General features: G+C 36.4%; 1 protein-coding gene across 1 annotated transcript in view; it reads right to left on the bottom strand.

Moving 5' to 3' along the window:
- Window positions 1–9,426, bottom strand: part of LOC134527431 (protein regulator of cytokinesis 1-like) — a 236,415-nt gene that overhangs the window by 27,892 nt on the left and 199,097 nt on the right. The window lies entirely within an intron of this gene.

Here is a 9,426-nt window from a genome sequence, read left to right as displayed (position 1 = left end):
TCACAACAGTCTGGGGCCTGATCTGGTCATGAGCAGCTTCACAACAGTCTGGGGCCCGATCTGGTCACGCGCAGGTCCACAACAGTCTGGGGCTCGATCTGGCCACGGGCAGGTCCACAACAGTCTGGGGCCCAATCTTGCCACGAGCAGGTCCACAACAGTCTGGGGCCCGATCTGGCCACTGTTTAAAATAATATATGTGCGTACACCTTTGCTGGTTCGTATCAAATCACAGAAAAACCTCCTGAATGGACACAACAATGAATACATTGCCTCAGCTTACATCAGCTGCTTCTGGCTGGTTCTTCGTGTTATGTATCCATCCTTGTCCGTTCTTGTAGTCTGTCTGTGACATACAGTGTTAACCACCAATGGTGTATGTTCATAAAAATATTTAATTCATATTATGTATCTTACTTTGTTACTCATACTTGGACAATACAGTAAATATTTCACTCAATAACCTTTATAAACAATAGGATTATATGCACATAATTTAACTGCAATAATTATCTGGCACAAAATTAATATTTAAGGCTATTACTTCTCTTCTAGTTGCTTCATGTAAACTTAATATAAGATTTTGATAAAGGTACTTAACTTCTGAGAACTGTTACATATTACATAACACACAATTCTGGTAGGTATGCTTTTTCACATATATATTATCTGTATTCCGATTTTATAAATCAATATGCATTTTCACAGCACATATTAATTTAAGATTTTACAAATCACACACAGATGCATTTGGCACTTTGCGGGCTGACGGCAACAACAATGTTGCTGAAAAGTAATGAGAGTGTACCGTTTATAATCTAAGGGGTGAAGAACCATCATTGCCTCATAAAAAGTAAACAAACTTTATAAAAGTGCATGAAAAAATACATTAAAACTTGTGAGCATCAATTTTTGGCTTAATTTAAGTGTGTCTTAAAGTATCCTCTTTCAGCTAAGAGCAACCAGAGTTCAGCAGGACTATCTGTTGCATCACAGCACGAGAAAGAATAAAATAAAAGAACTTAAAATATTTAAGGGCATCACCAAAAAACATTTTGATGTGTTCACCAAAGTGAGGGGAAACCAGCCAGGGAAAATTATAGATTAACATTAATTTTTGTTACAGTTTTTGGTAATTTTTCCTTTAATTTGACTGGGCAAGAAAAAAAATTGCACTAAATGGAGAAATATATATATATAAAAAAAAAAGGAAAGAAGCATACAATCACTCTATCACTCACACAAAAACAATATGAACAATAATGAGGTTATTGAACATGCATAAAACTAGCAAAATGAAATAAAAGCTTTGAATATTAAATGTGTTACACAAATATTCAGCTGTAATATATAGTTTTTATGAGTTTTATACAGGATATGTCCTTTAGGGTTGGATCAGCATCCAATAATACCAATCCCATCCATCATGGAAATGATTACCCTCTGTGTCACCACAACATATTTCCAGTTCAAGGATATTTTCTACAAACAGACCGATGGCATGGCAATGGGCTCTTCTCTTTCACCATTTATGGCCAATATATTTATGGAAAACTTTGAGCAAGAAGCACTTAGCAAAAGTAATAGCCCTTCTAAAATCTGGCTCCGTTATGTGGATGACACTTTCACTGTCTGGCAACATGGACCTGAAACTTTGGAGGAATTTGTGAACCACCTTAACTCTCTGAGGCCATCAATAAAATTCACATATGAAAAAGAAACCAAAGGTAGCATTCCTTTCCTGGATGTACTAGTCAGCAGAAAAAACAACAGCCTGGAAACTAAAGTAAACAGGAAACCTACGCACACAGGCCAATACCTTAATTTTGCATCCAACCATCCCAAAACAACAAAAACTGGCATAATTCACACACTAACCAACCGAGCTGAGATTATTTGTTCTGATGAGAAATCTATTGCGGTTGAACACAATCATATAAAAAAAAGAACTCATAGCCAATGGTTACCCTGTCAACACCATCAAACAGCATATAAAATCAAACAAAACACTCAAATCCACAGAAACTGAGAAACCTGCAGGAACCCTTGTCATTCCGTATGTTCAAGGGCTTTCAGAAAAAATAAGATGCCTGGGAAACAAATATGGACTTCAAACAGCATTCTGTTCTAAATCTACTATTAAAAGTATTGTTACCAAGGTAAAACCAGCCACAGAAAAATTACTAACTCACAACTGTGTGCATCAGATCCCCTGTGAATGTGGCCACATGTACATAGGTGAAACTGGCAGAGCTCTATCTACCCGAATCAAAGAACAAAAAAACAACTGCAAGAAGGGTGAAACCCTAAAATCCAGACTTGCTGAACATACATGGGAAAATAGCCACAAAATTCTCTGGGAAGACTCCACACCACTCATACAGGAATCCGATAAAATAAAAAGGAAAATCAAAGAATCAGCCTTCATTATTAGCAATAAAAATATTTTCAGCCAGCAGACCATTGAATTAAAAAATATGTGGATCCCTTTGATAAAGAGAGAAACATCCCTGCAGCACAAAACAATAGCCAATACTCAACCTACCATAACCAATCCGCTTTAACTCAATGGTGCACAGTCAATGGGGAGACAGCTCGCATGCCATTGGCTGAGCAAGATGTAGCCCTTTCTCTGATAAATACCCTCATTTTCCCAGCTCCTACTCAGTCGCACCTGTGTTTCCGTACCATGTGCGTCTCTGCCTGAGGACGGGAGCAGATAGCAGTTCCCGAAATGTTACTTGTTTCTGTTTTGGTAAAACTATTGTGTTCGTTTCGTCTTTTCGTTTTGTCGTGTTTTTGTCTCGTTTCAACTGTTGTGCTGAATTATTTTGGGTTCAATATTTTTGTGCTGTCATCATTTGTGGGGGTTTTTTATCGTTCTATTCCGCTTTGGAAAAATTTTGTGTTTGTTTCATCTTTTCGTTTTGTCGTGTTTTTGTTTCGTTTCAACGGTTGTGCTGAATTTTTTTGGGTTCAATAGTTGTGTCATCATCATTTGTGGTTAAGCGTTAAGCTCGTTGAGTCGGCGGCATGACGTCATATGGCTTACCTCTCCCTCCCCTGGTGACATTCTTCAAGGCTCAACCCTCCCAGAAAAACAGACCATCCTGTCCCTCTCCCTCCCTCCCACTCCAACTCACATTCCAACATTTCCCCCTTCATGTGACCTCACACGTCAACACCCACCTGCCCTCCTCCCAAGCTTTCACACTGCGTGTGACAAAAGCCAGACTGTATAGTCCATTCCCAGTAAAAATTAATATTAAGGCTCACGCGACAACCATTTACCGTCAGTAAATTCTGTATAAGTCACTATGATACACTTTGTTTATTAGTCACACAGCAGTATTTATGCTGGGAAATCACAGAATCTTTGAAATGTCTTGAATGGAAAAATTTAGCAGGGCCGTAAAAATTTTTATTTAACCGCAAATGAACTATACTCACTTTTCCCTCCTTCCAACATTTCCGGCACCTGACGCATAGCAACGGAAATTAACTTATACAGCTGATAGGGGGAAACATGTAGAAATGCAAGGACTGGAATTCTTACAGCTTGAGTGAGCAGTGTCTGCCTTTAGCTACATTATTTTATTTATTTTATTGTTGAGTAAATGTGAAATACCTTAATGCGCATGTCTTTTTTTATTAATTTAAAATTGGATATATTGTAAGCTATTATGTAGCAATTTTGAACAGCCTTTTCAATTTATTTCTAACTGACTGTCTCCGCGCTTCCTTCCCATCCTTCTCCCTCACCCTCCTTTGTCATTCACAGCAACCTAGACGCGCCGGCGTTATTTCGTCTCCGTGTAAAAATGGCCCAAGACCCATGTAACACCCGCACCCTACTTTTTCTAACCCGAATTAAAAAAAAAAAAAAAAAAAAAAAAAAAAAAAAAAAAAAAAAAAAAAAAAAAAAAGGTGCGGATGGTACGTGGGTTTATACGTACCTACATATGTATAGGTTTGCACTTCAGATAGGGGCCTTACAATCGCAGGCAAACTTTTTTCAAATTTTAACATTTTGAAATTGAGGGAGGGGAAGGGGGCCCGCTTAGATTCGCGGGGGCCTTATATTCGAGTAAATACGGTAATACTTATTTTGAAAAACACATATGATTTCATATTTAGAGTTTTACAAATCAAACTGGACTAAATGAAAGAAACATTTCTAAAAGTCCATTTAAAAGTCTTAAAGACTAGTGAATTAGGTGTTCCACTGTACTGATTTACCTCTACTTCCTAAGGATTAAATCAGTAACAGTTTTAGATTTAAAAGCATTAAAAATAAAATGTTATAAATGTTCTAATTATCATGTGGATACAGTAGTTGAGGTCGTTGCTCATGGACATAACTTACAATCGAGTATTTTGACTTACTAGGCAATATCAAGAAAATAACCAGTCAAGTAATTAAAATAAATATATATTTATGTAATTGCTTATTCATTCATAATGTTTGTTAGCTGTCTAACAGAGATGTGTAAGTGGGAAGGTTTCTGTGCTTTCTCAATCAAAAATGTTAGGAGTTTAAGGTTTTATGATTTGTGTAGTTTATTAGCTTTAGTTGCTACTGATTCAGTTTCTCTAGTTATGTTTACATAACGGTTGAGAAAGTAGCATCACTGCATGCAACGTACTGTACTGTCTTTATAAATATTTTATGGAACAGTGCCTACATTAATTGGGACAACTTATTGCATGTTTATTTTGAGACCTTAAATATAAAACTTCATTAACTCTTTTAAAATCATTTATTTAGTTAACCAGTCATCGTAAATTTGTGTTTAAACACTAAACTTAAAATTTATGAACTTTCCAGATACTTTCTAAAATACAAAATTATAATGGTGTAAAGAAGCTCTATAATGGAAAACCATAACAGACTGCTGGGAGGTGTTTTTACTCACTGCACCCAAGCAGGAAGACAAGGGAAGATCAGAACTTGCTGACCAGCAGTTGCATAAACATCCCTCCCCTTAAATTTTAAGGAGTTCCCAATCACTATAAATCATAAAATTCACACACCGTAACTGCGTATGTGCTGGACAAAAATGTATCTATGACAGACTTCTATTCTTTCAAATGTTCATGAGTGGCTGGCAGTAATTATGTGCTTCTACCAAACCCTCCAGGGACCTACATGAAGAAAATACTCTCAACAGAATAGCACTTTTTGAAACAAATTCTCTACTTCCACAAACAAAAGATACATAAAAAAGGATACAAACAAATTTAAAATATTTAAACATACAAAATCAGTCAGTTATCAACGATTTAACTGATTACATGAATCAGGCATGGTCTGATCACTATGATCATTGCTGCTGTTTGGTAATGCAGATAATAACACAGATGACTTTATTGTGTGTGTGTGTGTGTGTGTGTATATATATATATATATATATATATAAACTAGCTGCCCGACCCGGCTTCGCACGGCTATACTAATGGAAAAAGAATTATGCCACATCTCCCATTTACAGTAATGGTAAATAATAAAAAATTCCGTGAAAATTTATTACAATGCTGTATAATGTACTGATGGTTTCCCGACTCGTGCACGCAACATAAAACTGATGTACCCGTACTTCGCTACGGCAGTCTACAGGCAGATCACTCTTGCGCCGCTCATAATACATGCCCCTCGTTGTGGGTACGCCACTGCCGCGCGATGCCTGTTGCCATGGAGACGCAGAAGGCATGAACAATGCAAAATACTGTTCTCATGCAGACAAAGTACCCACTGTTGCCTGGTTTTAACCACCTGCGTAACATAAGGAACATTACTGTGAAGTTTCAAGTCTGTAAAATATATATACTTGAAAAAAAAGGGCAATTTTTGATATTTAAAGTACTTGCAAAATTTCAACGGTGATGAGGACTGCACTAACAATGAAATAGCCGTTGCCATAGAGACGAATGAAGCATCAACAAAGCAACAGCCGTTGCCATGGTGATTTCCTACCAAAAACTGGAAATAAAAAAAAAAATTTAGGGGTGGACTACCCCTAACATTTAGGGGGATGAAAAATAGATGTTGGCCGATTCTCATAGATACCGGATAATCACAAAAAATTTCATCAAAATCGGTCAAGCCGTTTCGGAGGAGTATGGCAACGAAAACTGTGACACGAGAATTTTATATATAAGATAAAAGGGCAAATATAATGCATTATTTTCAGCTGTTATGTTTAACCCTTAATAGGGCGCGCTATGTTTTTTTATTAACATGTGTAGTCGCAAACGGTCATTATGACCAGGTATTAAAAAAAATTCTGAAAAAATTATAACATTTTACTTAGCTTGTTCTGAGACTTTTAATACAAGAAACAATAGTTTTAACATTCTTTTAATGTAATAATTGTGATTATTTCTTATATAATTGTAATGTAAAAATATATGACATGATTGTAAATACATTAAAATAGTGACAACATGTTGTTTTTCATCTCACACTGGATAACATCAAATTCAAAATGTTAGTTTTCTTTAAAAATCTATTAACCTCCATGCACCGTGCATAACACACAATTGGCTGATAATATAATATTATTGTCACGTTATTTTAAATTTTATCTGACACATAAATTCTAATTTTTTTCCACATATAATTAATTACAAAAACATAAGCAAAATATACAGTGTAACATAACACTTGCCTGCCTACAAGTCCATGTCCTCATCACTCTGAACCTCTTTTGTTGAGCAGCTGGCGCAGGTTGTAACAGTGTGTTCTCTACAGATTTAGCTGTTGCATTCCACACAACATGTGCTGGTTTTTCGATTCTTCTTCCATGAACAGAAAGCACATCGTCCGGAAGCATTTTTTGCAGCAGCCACAGTTGGTTCAGGGATTCCTGCCAGTTGCCTTACCTTCATCTGTAGCTGTCGAGGAAGACTTTTTATTGCAGCACGTACTTTCAAGTGGTCAACACAGAGCTCATTTGACAGTTTTTTTTAATATTCTCGGCGGCTCATGTTGTTTTGGGTGTTGGCTTGGAATATGATGAAGCTGTTGATGCCAGCAATGTTCAACAGAGTGAAAAAAATAGTTAGCGGCCAACGGCAACTTCTCCTTGCAACAGAGTAGGTGGCTTTCAGCTCGTCAAGTGTCCACGCCTCCTTTCGTGGCATTGGAGAAGGTGAGAATCTCAGGCTTGCATGCGTTACCAGTTTCTTCGTCAATTGTGTTGGAATGGTGCATTGTAGACAGAAGAAGCACAACTTTGTTCTTCTTCGGCATATGAGAAAGTAAAGTGCAGTCTTTCCCAAAAGCAAACATGTGGCTAGGAGCCAATCGCAATTTAGTTTTCAAGAATATAGGTGGTATCTCCCTTTTATTTTAACGAATGGTACCAACCAAAGACAACTTGTGATTCTTGATAAGATCAAGAGCAAGTGGAACGGAAGGGAACCAATTGTCTGTAGTAATATTCCGCCCACTTCCGAAAATTGGGGCTACCATCCTTTCCACAACCTTGTGCGCACTGTTTTATACCTTGAATGGACCCTCCGGCTGAGTACCTGCATAAATCTCCATGTTGAGAGTGTAGTGCACTCTAGAATCTGTAAGGGCAAAAATTTTAATCCCATACTTTGCAGGCTTGTTTTTTATATATTGCCGGAAACTACAACGACCTCGGAATAATTCCAACATTTCATCCACTGTAGCGTACTCGCCAATTGTGTAGTGTTGCGCACATCGACTTACAAATTCATCAAATAGCTTTCTAACAGGAGCCAATTTGTCTCGTAATTTTCGTTCTGCCCTGTCATTCAGATCGTCAAAACGCATAGCACGCAATAAAAAATACACTCTCTTTATAGATAATGTTGCGCCAAACTTATCTACACCTGTACCATCACTTGCCCATAAGTCAGACAAATTTAAGTGAGCTGCTCTTAGTACACCTGCCAAATAAAGCAGCCCGAAAAGAGCCTTCATTTCATTTATGTTTGTATCCAATGCATCTCTTTCACGTTCATAGTTTTGGCGAAACTTTGCTATGCAAGTGTTAGTAAGTTTTCACTATTTCGTCAATTACAGAATCTGGAAAAAACAGACTCCAGCACTCAAGAACAGTTTGTGTATTCCGTGCTAATCCTTTCACACCTGGCAAATGTGTAATAATATTTTGTTTCCTCACCCGAACTTTTTGTCTTGGTTAATGTATATTCCACTTTGTAGTATTGTCTTTACTTAGGTAAATGGTATCCTGTTGGATTTCTTGTTCATTATCACTTTCACTGCCTGAAGTTTTGGTGTCTGTATTGTGATCACTATAGGTAGGGACCCTTTTATTTCGCGAATGGTTTATTCACGAAATTTTTATACAAGCATATAGGGTCAACATACCAACAATTTATGTTATTTTTATTGTGTTACAAACCGTTTATGCGTCGCGAAATTCCGCGAAATTTCACGAAATTTGCCATTTTTCTCGTTTTGCGCGAAATAGGGCTAAATTCCTCTATTTCACGAAATTTCGCACGAAATAGTCCATTTAAAATCACTATTTTTAAGATTTGCGCAAGAATATGTTTACAAGTCAAAGATAAAACTCCACACTACACGAAAATATTTTACAGAACGACGCCTAGGCAAATCATTTTTTCACTTTATAATTTGATAATATAAGTAACTTCATATTTTAACGCCCTCGGGTTCAAGAAACGGTTTATTACGTTTATTAACCTAACAATAACATAACTGTTTTGTTTTCTTTCGTTGGCCAACGGGTTTCCTAACGGCCATAACAGGCCATAGAAAAGAAAGTACATAAACACTTTATCATTGCGACGCCATGTTGAATTTTTTAATTTTTCGCTGTGAATCTTTACTTTTTTCTTTCAAACCCCATTTATACGGAAAAAAGTCTTAATTTTCTAAAACATTCACAATATATCTGAATTCAATACCGAATTACGGTAATTTACAAAAAAAAAAATAATTTTACCAACATGGCGTCCTTCCATACAAAATGACGTCCTTGATGTATTGTGAACAAAACTTACACACTTTATCTCGTCTTCTCTGAGACGTTCGGAGAAACATTTATCTTTGGCTCAGAAACTCCGGGCTTGTTTGTTGTTATGCTGCTTATTGTTGAATACACACTTTTTATATATTTTTTTAGATTGGAAAGTGGATTTAAGTGTTATTCTTGAATTTATATATCATGCATTTATCTGAAACAGTAATTTATCTAGTACTTTGCCCTCGAATGAAGCATGTAATTTAAACAACAGTTATACAATTGCAATTCGCAATATCTAAACGTGTTAAAAGCATTTAAATCATGCCGAAAATTGTATCAATTTGCAACTGACGAATTTTATGTATTTGATGCAAAGAAAAAAATATTGATGTGCAAATTTTGCAACTTCCCAACAAGGGTTTATATTAATATTACAATT

This window comes from Bacillus rossius, chromosome 1 (assembly GCF_032445375.1).
Source record: "Bacillus rossius redtenbacheri isolate Brsri chromosome 1, Brsri_v3, whole genome shotgun sequence".
Lineage (NCBI taxonomy): Eukaryota > Metazoa > Arthropoda > Insecta > Phasmatodea > Bacillidae > Bacillus > Bacillus rossius.
The sequence above is the reverse complement of the archived record's forward strand: the minus strand, read 5'-3'. Positions and strand labels throughout refer to the sequence as shown.